We start from the raw sequence: 12,000 nt of genomic DNA, 5'->3' as shown, positions 1-12,000 counted from the left end.
AGATTTTCATTGCAAATAATGATCATCACCTTAAATATTAGCAAAATCACCAGGGTCCATTTGCTTAGAGTGATTTTAAGTAAATATGCCCAGAGGTTATATAACAATTGATAGTTTTTTAATTTGTTTTCATAAATTGATGCTATTGGTCAACCTTTACGTCCATCTGTGGGTTTTACAAATTTTGTCTGACTTCCTCAAAGGTAAATGGCTCAATATAATTTTATATTAATCAATACTATGATATATAAATATATAAATATATATATATATATTCAAATCATCCTTTTTTCATTTCCTGAAAAGCAACAGGTTTGGACATACAAGGTTTTTGCCCAACAGTGATTTTATATTTTCATAGAAAAACAGGATTCAGAAAAATAGGCTTATATTAAATACAAATGAATTCTCAGATATAAAGAACAAAGTAAAGGAAAAAATTAACTGTACTGACTGACATGCAGCACAAGAATGGGACAGTTAGGTTTAGGAAAAAGATTGTGGGTGGGGTTATAAAATGTATGTTTTTGTGACACGCGGGACTATCTATCTATCTATCTATCTATCTATCTATCTATCTATCTATCTATCTATCTATCTATCTATCTAAGCTATTTATTTCCTGTTTCTTTATTTGCGCTACCATGCTTGTTTGTGCTTCCCTGGGTGTACATGCACCGGTGAAGATGACGTGTCATTCTTTCATTTTCCAACTGCGGTGGACTTGGGGAAACAGTGGGCCAAATTTCTGGAGCCCCGTGGTTGAGTAGTCCACAAAAACTCCCGCTTGTGCTGAGCTCATTTCCCCCCAAAACCGTTTCAATAACTACGTCTAGAAAGCCCCCGCTCAAAATGTTCTTAGAATATCTGTTACAGTTAAAGTATGTTATCACAACAATAATGCATGTTAGATACATGTAATTTTGTTGTTTGGCTGTATAACACTTTTCTCAATAAAATAAACTTGGTAACACTTTATAATAATGGTACACAAAGTATTTTTTATATAAAGTATATTTTTTGGGGCTTTTCCCTTCATTTTTGAAAGTGGATAGACATGAAAAGGGGAGAGAGATGGGGGATGACACGCAGCAAAGAGGGGCGAATGCTCTTACTGGGTGAGCTAGAGGTCGCCCTGTTTCAGGAGCTTTTAAAAAATGTACAGGGATGTAGCATTTCAGATATCTGCAGGGAGGGTGTTCCAGAGGGATGGGGCTGCAACACTAAAGGCTCTGTCTCTGAAGGTACAGAGTCTGGTGTGGGGAATGGAGAGCAGGCCAGCGTCTGAGGACCGCAGGCTTCGGGGTCGGGGTGTATGGATGGAGGAGACCAAGACCTGGCAGCAGAGTTTTGGACATACTGGAGCAGGAACAATACATTAATGAATGCATCAATTAAGGGATTTCATTCCTCATGATTTCTGATTTATTAATGATGTTCATGTCTCCTTCATAGGTTAATCTGTAGTTAAAGTGACAGGCTAAAGAAACTGAATTGTAGTGTTGTAATCATGATTAACAAAACATTACTTCTTCATTACTTCATCATGTTTGTGGTCGTTCTAATAAAGTGCTGACCTGGTCCATCTGTAACATTGATAAAATAACATATGATAATGGTGGCATACAATTAATTGTATTAAGAATTAAAGGAGTGGGTTGGCAAAATGATACTGAAGTCACTACATTTACACAAAATACAGTATACTTAATTCACAACAACATAAGGCACTTAAAGAGTTATGTCTAAGAACAATGCTCAGCCAAGTAGGATATTTATGAATTTTACTTTTTACTAACTTCTAAGTGTCTGAAGACCAGAAATGTCTTGCCATTTTTTTATTTGTGGCATTACTGATTGTTCATGAAGTACTACATGAATTAATACATGCTTTTTCATGCATTAGGTCATACATGAATTAATGATAATTCATGTACCATTATTATAAAGTGTTACCATAAACTTTGACAAAGCTATTGTTTGTGGAGATGTAATTAAAGCCAACTGGTAAAGCAGTGAGAATACTTTGAATGTATTGTCTGATCAAACCATAACCTTTGTTTGGGTTTTTCTAACCACATCGCTACTTAACTTCTGTGATTTTTTTTTTGTTGCTCATGAGCTGTGTGCGGTTTAACACACAGAAAGACATCAATGAAATTCTGCTTCTAAACACACAGTTTGATCACAAAAATAGGTTCCTGTGATCCCCTGAAAGTCTCAGTGGTGGAGTTACACAGGTTCCTAGCAACAGAATGAGGACATCCTGCTTGAAACCACCAACATACAGACACAGAGAGAGCACCAGCTCTTAAATAGGCACATGATCAAACTCCACCTATGTATAGAAAGTTCTCTTCTTTTACTGACGACCACACTATTTCTGTGTTGAGGGGGTAATGTTAAGCATGAGTTAGCAAGCTAACGTTAGCCAACTAACATCGGCTGGCTGACTTGCTGGTTCCGCCGTACTTTTATGCTGCATCGATTACAGAGAATGAGCTGAACAGCGGGCTGGGTCTAACGTTAGCGGTCTGCTGACCCACTACCGCTGGGTTTAACTGTCCCGTCTCACTCCCTGCAACTCCGAGAACGAACACAGTTTACAGCCCTACTGCCGCGTATTGTCACTATGACAACTAAGAACAATCGCCATTTTGTTGTATACCAATCAAATGAACACACGAAAAAGTTCAATGGCCTTTCTATCCATTTTATTTATATGATCCAAATACAATACACATTTTCTAAAGGCTCAGTCTGCCACTTAAAAAAAGAAACAATTCCAGTGCTGGTTCCATGTTATCATAATTTTGGATAGTCATCATGGAAACATTATTTGGTCATGTGACAAGGGATGGGAAGATTGGCAGAACAGGCAGCCAAGTGACAGTACTCTGATCCAATGGAAATAACAATTGTCAGATTGACAGCACTGTAGCCCAATGGATTGGTGGTGGTGGTGGTGGTGGGGGGGGACACCGGGGGGAGGATACATATCTCTCATGCAGCCCGCTTGGAGTTTAATATCCCGTGCAGGTCCTAACTGTATTTATCCCTGCCAGATCACAAGTCCAGTTGTAATGCTTCTTGTTTTTCCTTTTACTTGCAAGTCTGTCAGTCCTGTTGAGAGTACTTGACGTGAGAATAAACTACGGCGTCGCTACCGTATTCCACTGGAGCTGTTCTGCAGGAGGAGCCTCTGGGAGCAGAACACACTGCTGCATACATCACTGCATCTCCAGGCTGAAAGACACTAACAGTGTTAGTTCTGAACATTTGGACTCAGAGAGAGGAGACATAGACCGCATTAAGTTGCCATTAAACAGTGACTGAGAAATACTGTATATACCACATTAGAACCTTTAAAGGCATATAACTGAAATTGTAACCAGAAACTGAGCTAGAAGAAATCAGGCTGTTCTCATGAACCATTCATAGGTACAGCTACGGAAAATAATTTCCTGTATTTATTCCATGCATTTATTGCTGTATGCACCTGTTACGGCCACAACAAACAAACACAAAATGTGACCGTCAACAAATTGATAACACCAAACCCGAGGATAGTGAAAGTAAATCAAAGTTTATTCACAAACTAACTATGATTAATTAACCAAAACTATGGGAGTCTGGAGGTCTGGCCAAAATGAACAAAAGAAGAGAAGAAGCCTGGGCCAACCCATCAAGGGCCGTCGGACCCAGAACTCCCCCCCCCAAACTAAAGAGTAGACTAACTAATAAAAAAAAAGCCGCGAAAACTAGACTACCAGACCTCCATCTTCAAAGCAATAAAATAAAAGAAAGATAACAGAAAACAACAGAAGACAACGATGATCTGTGCTGCTTCAGTCTCTCACGAGCAATTTCTGTCTCCTAGCCCCTTATATCCAGGGGCGGGGCCACCCTCAATCACAGATCAGGAACACCTGAGATGACCAGAGAGGAGGAAAGAGCAGGGCGGGGAGCACATAACAGCACCACAGTAACTGCTGCTGCGTAAGACTGTCGTTCTCCGCGTAGAGGAAGTCGGGGTTGGGTCATAAAACAGCGCTTTCAAGCCGGGGAGCGCAGTTTCTGTCCTGGGATAAAACCAAGACTTTCACCTAGGATACGTGTGTTTATGTTTAAACCCAAACCACAATCTTTTATCTAATCTTAACTAGTCGTTTTGGTGTCTAAACTTAACTGTTGTCACATAGTCTCGCATTGCCAGACCTCCCTTTACAGCGCTGTGGAGGAGGGTCTGGCTAGTCCACGCAGCATTCCGGGATGGGAGAAAAACGTGCTCTGGTTTATTGGCATTTCTTTAAACCAATCACAATCGTCGGACGGAGCCACGGTGCCGCTGCAAAATAGCCTCGGGAAGGAACGTGTTTTGGTGGAACATGTTCAAAAGTTGTTTTAGTCGTGCAACAGAAAACTCAGATTGGACAGATAGTCTAGCTAGCTGTCTGGATTTACCCTGCAGAGATCTGAGGAGCAGTTAACCATAGTCCTCATGAATCCACCGGGGTTTAGAACGCCAACACAAAGAAAGAGGAAGATGAGGGACATCCGGCCGAAAAAAGAGGGACATACGGCGGAATTTTGGGCGGCACCGGAACAATCCCAGGAGTGGAACGTCGTTGATAAAGACTAGTTGTCACTCAACAGCCACCTTTTGTCTACTAAACTCAACTGCAACAACGGCTGAAAGGACTATCACTCGTCTCACAGTAACCTTTTCTCGGCTACATTTTACTGTAAAGACCACTAAACTTAACTGTCGTCGCTGCAGGACAGTCACCTTTTGTCAGCTAAGCTCAACTTTAACGGCCTCTGCAAGAACCGTCACCTCGCGGTGCCCTTTTTCCAGCTACCAGTAACCTTTTCTCGGCTAAATTGAGCTGTAAGACTGCTTAACTTAAGTCATGTGACGGGACGTCATGTGACCGGCTGGACGTCACTGTATTTTTTGTACAATATCATACGAAATCGTTTTATGAGAATGCGTTGAACAAATGGATTACCTGATTGGCTTCAAGAGATCCATCCCTGGATCCGGATGCAGCTAAAACAAAAATGACTTCTGTCACTGCTACTGCAGAACATAACAGAACATATCAGCTTTTGCTTCGGATATACAGATATGTAATATAATACATAGTTGTTCATACCTGTGGGATCTTTCTTGTGGTTTTTGCAAAGTTTCCATACAAGCACAAGTGTCCCAATCCCAAGAACGGTGTTTGACAGCATCAGTGTAATGACTCAGATCAACTGATTCGGTGAAGGCAACGTCTCCTTTGAAACATATGAGAATGAACAGTATTCAATAATAGCCTCTGTAAATGGCTGCAAACATGAACACAAATCTTAATTTCTTAAATGAAAACGTTTATAAGAGCAAGATTTTCTTGGACTGAAACCTTCCATTTTCTTCAACTTCTAGCCCCAATATTACTCGAACCTAGTCAGTGTAAACAAAAACTTGAAAACATGAAAACATTGGCTTTAGGGCAGGCGTAGCAATTATTTTCTTTTGAGTACTTTATCGATTTTTTATTAATTTGATCTATAAAATATCAGGAAATAGTGACAAATGTTTAGTATGTTTGCTTGAAAAAGGACCAACAATGAATCAATTACCAAATTATTGCTGATTATATTTCTGTTGATCGATTGAAGGAATAATCATTCTTCATTTCACCTCTAGCTGGCTTTGGACTTAATCTGGGGTTTTACAGCATTCTTCAATATTGACCTAACATTTTCTCTGTGTTTATGATTCATAATATTTGCTAGGAATTGGACTAAAACTAAAAAAAAAACGTATAGTAGGGGTGTTGAAATTAATCACTGCGCCGATGCATCGCGGGGCGGACCTGGGCGATTCTGCATCGATGCAGTGACAGACCATAATCAACTGTTGCCTACTGATGATGCTTGTTGATTTTCCGGGTGTTTTTTTTTTTTTTTGTCTGTTGTCTGCTGTGTTCAGACTCTGCTACAGTCAAGAGATTCACACCCCTAATGTTTAGTGACAGTTCTGGTCTTACTGTGAACAATAATCCTGGTCCCGTTTCCAAACAGCGTCTGTCCACATGAAGTCAGGACACAGTAGAAGGTTCCAGCATCATCAGAGCTGAGGTTCCTCAGGAGAAGCTCGTACACACAGCTAGTCTCTCCACTCTCAGTCCTCTGGCAGCTCTTATTTCCAGAGTAGTAGATCATTTGCGGAGCAGAGTGATGAGAGTTTTTCAGCCACGTGACACTAATGTGTTCTGCTGCACAGCGGCCAGTGTGAACAGAACAGCTGAGAGTCACAGAGTCTCCTGGCTGGACGGGTTCAGACTCCCGCTGCTGGACGCCAGAGTCACTGATCGGGTTCGCACCTTGGGGAAGAAATCAAAAAACCATTTAGCTCACATTCAGCCAGTGGTGGAAGACGTATTCAGATCCTTTACTTAAGTAAAAGTACTAATGTAAATGTTGCTGATGTAAAACTGTGACACCAGGAAAATGTTATTAAGGTATTAAAAGTGAAAGTACTCAATGCAGAAAAATCCTCACATTTTAGAAACTTTACAGATAGAGTAGGTCTAGACCACCCTCTATCATTTACAAAGACCCAACAATTCCCCACAAGTAAGCATTTTGTGAAAAACTTCCTGTTTCAATTTGTAAAGTAACTAAAGCTTTCAAATGAATGTAGTGGAGTAAAAAGTACATAATTTCCCTCTGAAATGTAGTGGAGTAGAAGTAGAAAGTGGCATGAAAAGGAAGGACTCAAGTAAAGTACAAGGACTTCAGTGAATGTACTGAGTTACATTCCACCACTGCATTCAGCTAAAACATTTTTAATCTTAAACTGTGGAGAATAAATACCTTTTATCATCAAAAAAGTTCCTTGTCCAAACTGAATGTCTCTTAAGTCCATCACTCCACAGTAGTATGTGCCAACGTCTTCCCACGTTGTCCTCGGGATAGTCAGAAGACTGCTGATGTGGTCCAATTGGACTTCATAACGGTGTGATTTGTCTTCAAATATTGTCAGATTATATAAAGTATCCGTGGAGGCCAGCAGCTGAAGTCTCCTCTCAGTGTTTAGTGTGTACCACACCCTGGTTCTTGCAGCACTTTTAATGTAACATGTAAAAGTAACTGTGTGTCCTAGCTCTACTGCTTGGAAAGCAGCTGGCTGAGAGACGTCACTTATCCGTGCTTCACCTGAAAGATACAGAAAAGAAACAAGTCACTTTGATGTATGGAAATCCTCATTAAAAAAAAGATCCAACAGGTGGATTTTGAGTTACTTACACACAGACCAGAGCAGAGAAATATGTAGAAGGCACACGGTCATCTTCTCAGCTTGCATCCCCATCCTTCACACAGCAGGTCTGACAAAGTGCCAGAAGTGTCAACACTCTCACCACGCATAAACATACGCTGCTGACTGCTGTCTGATTGGTTCACTAGATTCATCTACATTCACCTGATTGGCTGCTTGGGAAATCGAATAAGGCTGGTCACAAAGCAGCGAAAAAAGCTCCATTAGACATTAGATTCACGTCACCAATATAGCAGTACCCATACATGGCTTTTTATTTTAGTGTCATCTTTAGCTGTGCTCAAGATCAAAATGTAATCTATCTATCTATCTCTCTGTCTGTCTTTCTTTCTGTCTGTCTATATCTATCTATCTCCATTCATATCCATAAACAAAGAAAGTAAATCAATCAAATTTAAGTGACAAAATTAGGAAATACAAAAATATGAAATAACAGAAAACAGTTTCTTTGCCCCAGTGCTGTTGCTGTGATGAGTTCAGCTGCTTTTCTTCTCCCTGTAACAGGAAGTACAGAAGGTATAGTATACAACCACATCCTTTTCATACTACATCTATTTTAGCACCTGTCCGTCATCAGTCTACTTGAAAGGTCTGTCTCTGTGAGACATCTTTACAGATCTGGATAGACATGAGGATAATGACTGTAACAACTGTGGCAGCAGCATTAGGCTTCTGATTTTCTCCAGCAGTAATCATGACATACCAAGTTATATGTCTAATACCTGGATCGATTCGGGTATTAGACATTTTTACATACAGACCTGAGACCTGTGGCAGTGAAACAAGACTAGACTAGTAGCCTATAATTTACTCCCAGTCTGACTCCGGTCCTGGATCCAGTCTTCCTTAAAACTGATTGGACCTGTGTACCAGGGGCGATTCCAGGATTCTTTTTAAATTGGGGTGGCACAGTGGGGACCAATAATCAGTCCCGGGGGACATTTTATCAGAATACAGCATAGAAAATCTGCTTAGAAATATAGGAAATATTGGATAGGATAGAACAACACAATGTAATTTTGCTAAATAAAACATCTCATTCATTATTAGTTTCACTGGTTTTCATTTTAAACAAATTGTATATCCAAACACAATACACATTTTCTATAGGCTCAGTCTGCCACTTTTTAAGAAGACAATTCCAGTGCTGGTTCCAGATCAAAATAGGATCTATCAGATTCATCCATCTATCCATCCATCCATCTATCTCTGTCTGTCTGTCTTTCTGTCTGTGTCTGTCACCATTTGTATCCATAAATGAAGGAAGGTAATCAAGAAAATATAATGTAATGGTATCAGAGTTTTGTATAGTTATCATGGAAACATTAATTGGTCATGTGACAAGGGCTGGGAAGTTTGGCAGAACAGGCAGCCAAGTGACAGTAGTCTGATCCAATGGAAATCACAATTGTCAGATTGACAGCACTCTAGCCCAATGGGTTGGGGGGGAGGAGGGCAGTCATATTTAAGGGGGGGCGGTGCCACCCCATACACCCCCCAATCACCACCACCTGTTCCCCCTTCTAGCCCCACCACTGCTGTGCAGACATCTAGCTGGTCCCCCTGCTGCTTACAGTAATAGTGATTTTCCTTATTATTTTGTCATGGAATGGGGATACTTGTAAGTGTTACTGGTCTGGCCTGCAGTCCAAAGATGGAGAACGTAGATCAAATGTAGCAGATATTCTCTCTAACTGTTGAGGGATTCACAAGTGACATGTTACTGTAAAAACTTAGAAAGTTGGAGCCCTTTAGTAGCTGTATGGTTACAGAGCCACAGTTTGATTCAAGCCGGGGACCTTTGTTGCATGTCACACCCCTCTCTGCCCTTGTTTCCTGCCTACGTCTGCACTACTGTCAACTAAAGGCAATAAATAAACCACTGTCTTGTCTTGGGAAAGGTCCTTGTGACTGCAACGACCAAATAAACAATGCAGAGGTGACAAGTGTGTCTGGAATTAACTTTTTTTTGTGGAAATAAATAAATATATTAAAAAAAAAGAATGTTCAAACGTGTCAGCAGCAGCTTCAAGCTGTCAGTGTCTGCACAAGGTGCATTCAGGCACAGTGCTGAGTGTAGGTCACCTGCACTTTGGCAGTACACAGAGCCATAAGACAATACAAAGTAGAAGAAAATAGACTAAAAGTTTAAAATGACGCTGTGGGTCGCAGTTGGGTGTTGCTTAAGTAAGATGTGACCCAGCACGTGGCTTGTGTAGTAGAAAGGGGGTTAAGAAAAAGTATGAAATAGCCCTTTTCAACCTTGACAGGAAATGAAGGTGGGGAAAGTGATTAATGAGACACACCTGTGAGCTGGGGGAAGCATGGAGGAGAACAGACAGAGGAATGAGAGTGGCAAAAGAATGAAATCACTAAAAGTTTAATCCAGTTTTGGATATTTTTGCTGAAAAAAAAGAAGAAGAAAAGAAAAACAATGACATAGTTTATAAATGGAGTGGCAGATATTCCAAGAACCGGCTGGATTTACCAGACTTTTCCTGGGCAACAACGTGGTGCTGGAAGTGTGCTGATCCTTTAAAGCGGGTTTGGATGAAATCTCCAGATGTGATTGTGGACTTCCTTGATCCTGTTGGACCAACCCAAGTCAAGATAAGTCTCATCTCTTGCAACTTTCTTGGCTTCTCATATTCTACTGCCTCTTCTGTTAATGTGCATTAGCCCTCATATTCTACCCTCGGCCAAATTCCATCTATGTTTACACTGCCCCACAACCTGATCTTTTCCTTTTTGGACTGACCTAACCTGAACAGCATTATTTCTGAACATTTCCATCATGTTATATTATGTCAGGGCAGGAGAAAACAGTCACATTATGGAGCAGGGCTTGTGTTCTAACTATTATACAGTATTTTCATATTGCATAAATTCTTTAAGTATGCGTCAAAGTGAAACCGTCTCGGAAAGCGTGTGTGTGTGTGTGTGTGTGTGTGTGTGTGTGTGTGTGTGTGTGTGTGTGTGTGTGTGTGTGTGTGTGTGTGTGTGTGTGTGTGTGTGTGTGCGTGCGTGCGTGTGTGCGTGCGTGCGTGTGTGTGTCCACCATTCATCCAATATACTTGGAGGGTATATTGCTGGGTATCCAAGGGAACTTGTTGTTTGGAATTTGGAGCAGTTTACACAGCGTTGAATATTAATAAATATGAATGAAACTAAGTGATGGCACAATAAAGTGTGAGTAAAAAAAACAAAAGCTGCAGGTGCTCTCAATCAGACATGTCTTCCATGGCGGGCTGCCAGTGATTATTACGCCTATTTGGAAATGAATACCTCCATATTTGACCTGTGTGTTTCTGACTGCTGGAGATAGCCTACTAACCTTATTACTGAACTTTTCTTCACTTCCCTCAATGAGCACGAGTGGATATCCTGCAGGACTTGTACTATGACTGGACGGTACAAGTGCTGTAGGATATCTGCTGCATTTCAATGTTTACTTAAAAGAGGCATTATCAGCACAATGTACCTAAATTTACTTAAAGGCTGTTCAAGGTGAAGCTTTCAACTCTAATATAATGCTAGATAGTTTCATAAATAATAATGCATCATATTGAAAATGTAATATTTTGTGAGTAAAATCTGAGTTTGCAATGTAACCAGTAACATTTCTCTGCCAGGTAAATGTAGTAGTACAATTTTCTCCTCTGAAGTACAAAGTAAGTCAGTAGTAGTACAGTACAGTAGTACATCGACTCAAATACTGTTCTTAAGTACAAATGTTGAGGTATTTTACTCAAGTCTTTTCTTTTCACGCCACTTTCTACTTCTACTCCGCTACATTTCAGAGAGAAGTATTTTACTTTTGACTCCACTACATTAACCTGACAGCTTTACGTACTAGTTACTTTACAAATTAGGATTTTGCACACAAAACACATGTAGTTTATAAAATCTTATAAATTAAACTACCCAACAATATAACGGTCCAGCTGAAATAATTAGCTGATTAAACACAGAACAGTTTGGATCGTTTCCAGTTTCTGAAATGTGAGGATTTTTCTGCATTGAGTACTCTACTCTACTTTAAGTACATTTTCCTGATGATACTTACATACTTTTACTTAAGCAACACTTTCAATGCAGGACTTTTACTTGTAACAACGTATTTTTTACAGTGTGGTATTAGTACTTTTTTTACATAAGAAAAGGATCTGAATACTTTTGGTACTTCTGGTAATACCACTGGCAGTAGTTCAGTTGCATAGTACGTGCTATGAGGGCCTTGTGTGAGTTATTTCAGGGTACAATGGCTCTGGAGAAAGCTGCAAGCAGCAATACGGTAGGCCAAGCAATCGGCCGGGGCACTGCACTAGTGGAGCGAACACACCTTAGTCTATTCTGTATGTGAGAACTGAGAAGTACTGATGTAAAGACATCCTGCCTGAAACCGCAGAGACGCCTGACATCTCTCTTTACCGTTACCTGCAGAGAGCTTCTTACATCTCCGGGGTTTGTGGCAACATGTACAAAAAAAAACAACCTACGAAGAATGTTCTGTGGTAACTTTAGCCTTCTGTATGTACTGGACATGTGATGTCAAAGGTGCAGGGCTGGTTAGAATCATGGAAACTCTCACAGTAGCTAAGCCAAGCAGCACCGCAGAGGTGTGAGTGTAGTTCTTTCAAGTTGTGCAACAAGTGGTATGACAGTGA

The 12,000-nt window shown here is 40.4% G+C and overlaps 1 pseudogene; it reads right to left on the bottom strand.

Moving 5' to 3' along the window:
- Positions 1–2,989: 2,989 nt before the first annotated feature.
- On the bottom strand, positions 2,990–7,627 carry LOC116042274 (annotated as a pseudogene).
- Between the last annotated feature and the right edge of the window lie 4,373 nt (positions 7,628–12,000).

Source organism: Sander lucioperca, chromosome 17 (genome assembly GCF_008315115.2).
Source record: "Sander lucioperca isolate FBNREF2018 chromosome 17, SLUC_FBN_1.2, whole genome shotgun sequence".
Taxonomy (NCBI): domain Eukaryota; kingdom Metazoa; phylum Chordata; class Actinopteri; order Perciformes; family Percidae; genus Sander; species Sander lucioperca.
This window is presented reverse-complemented; position numbering and strand designations above follow the sequence as displayed.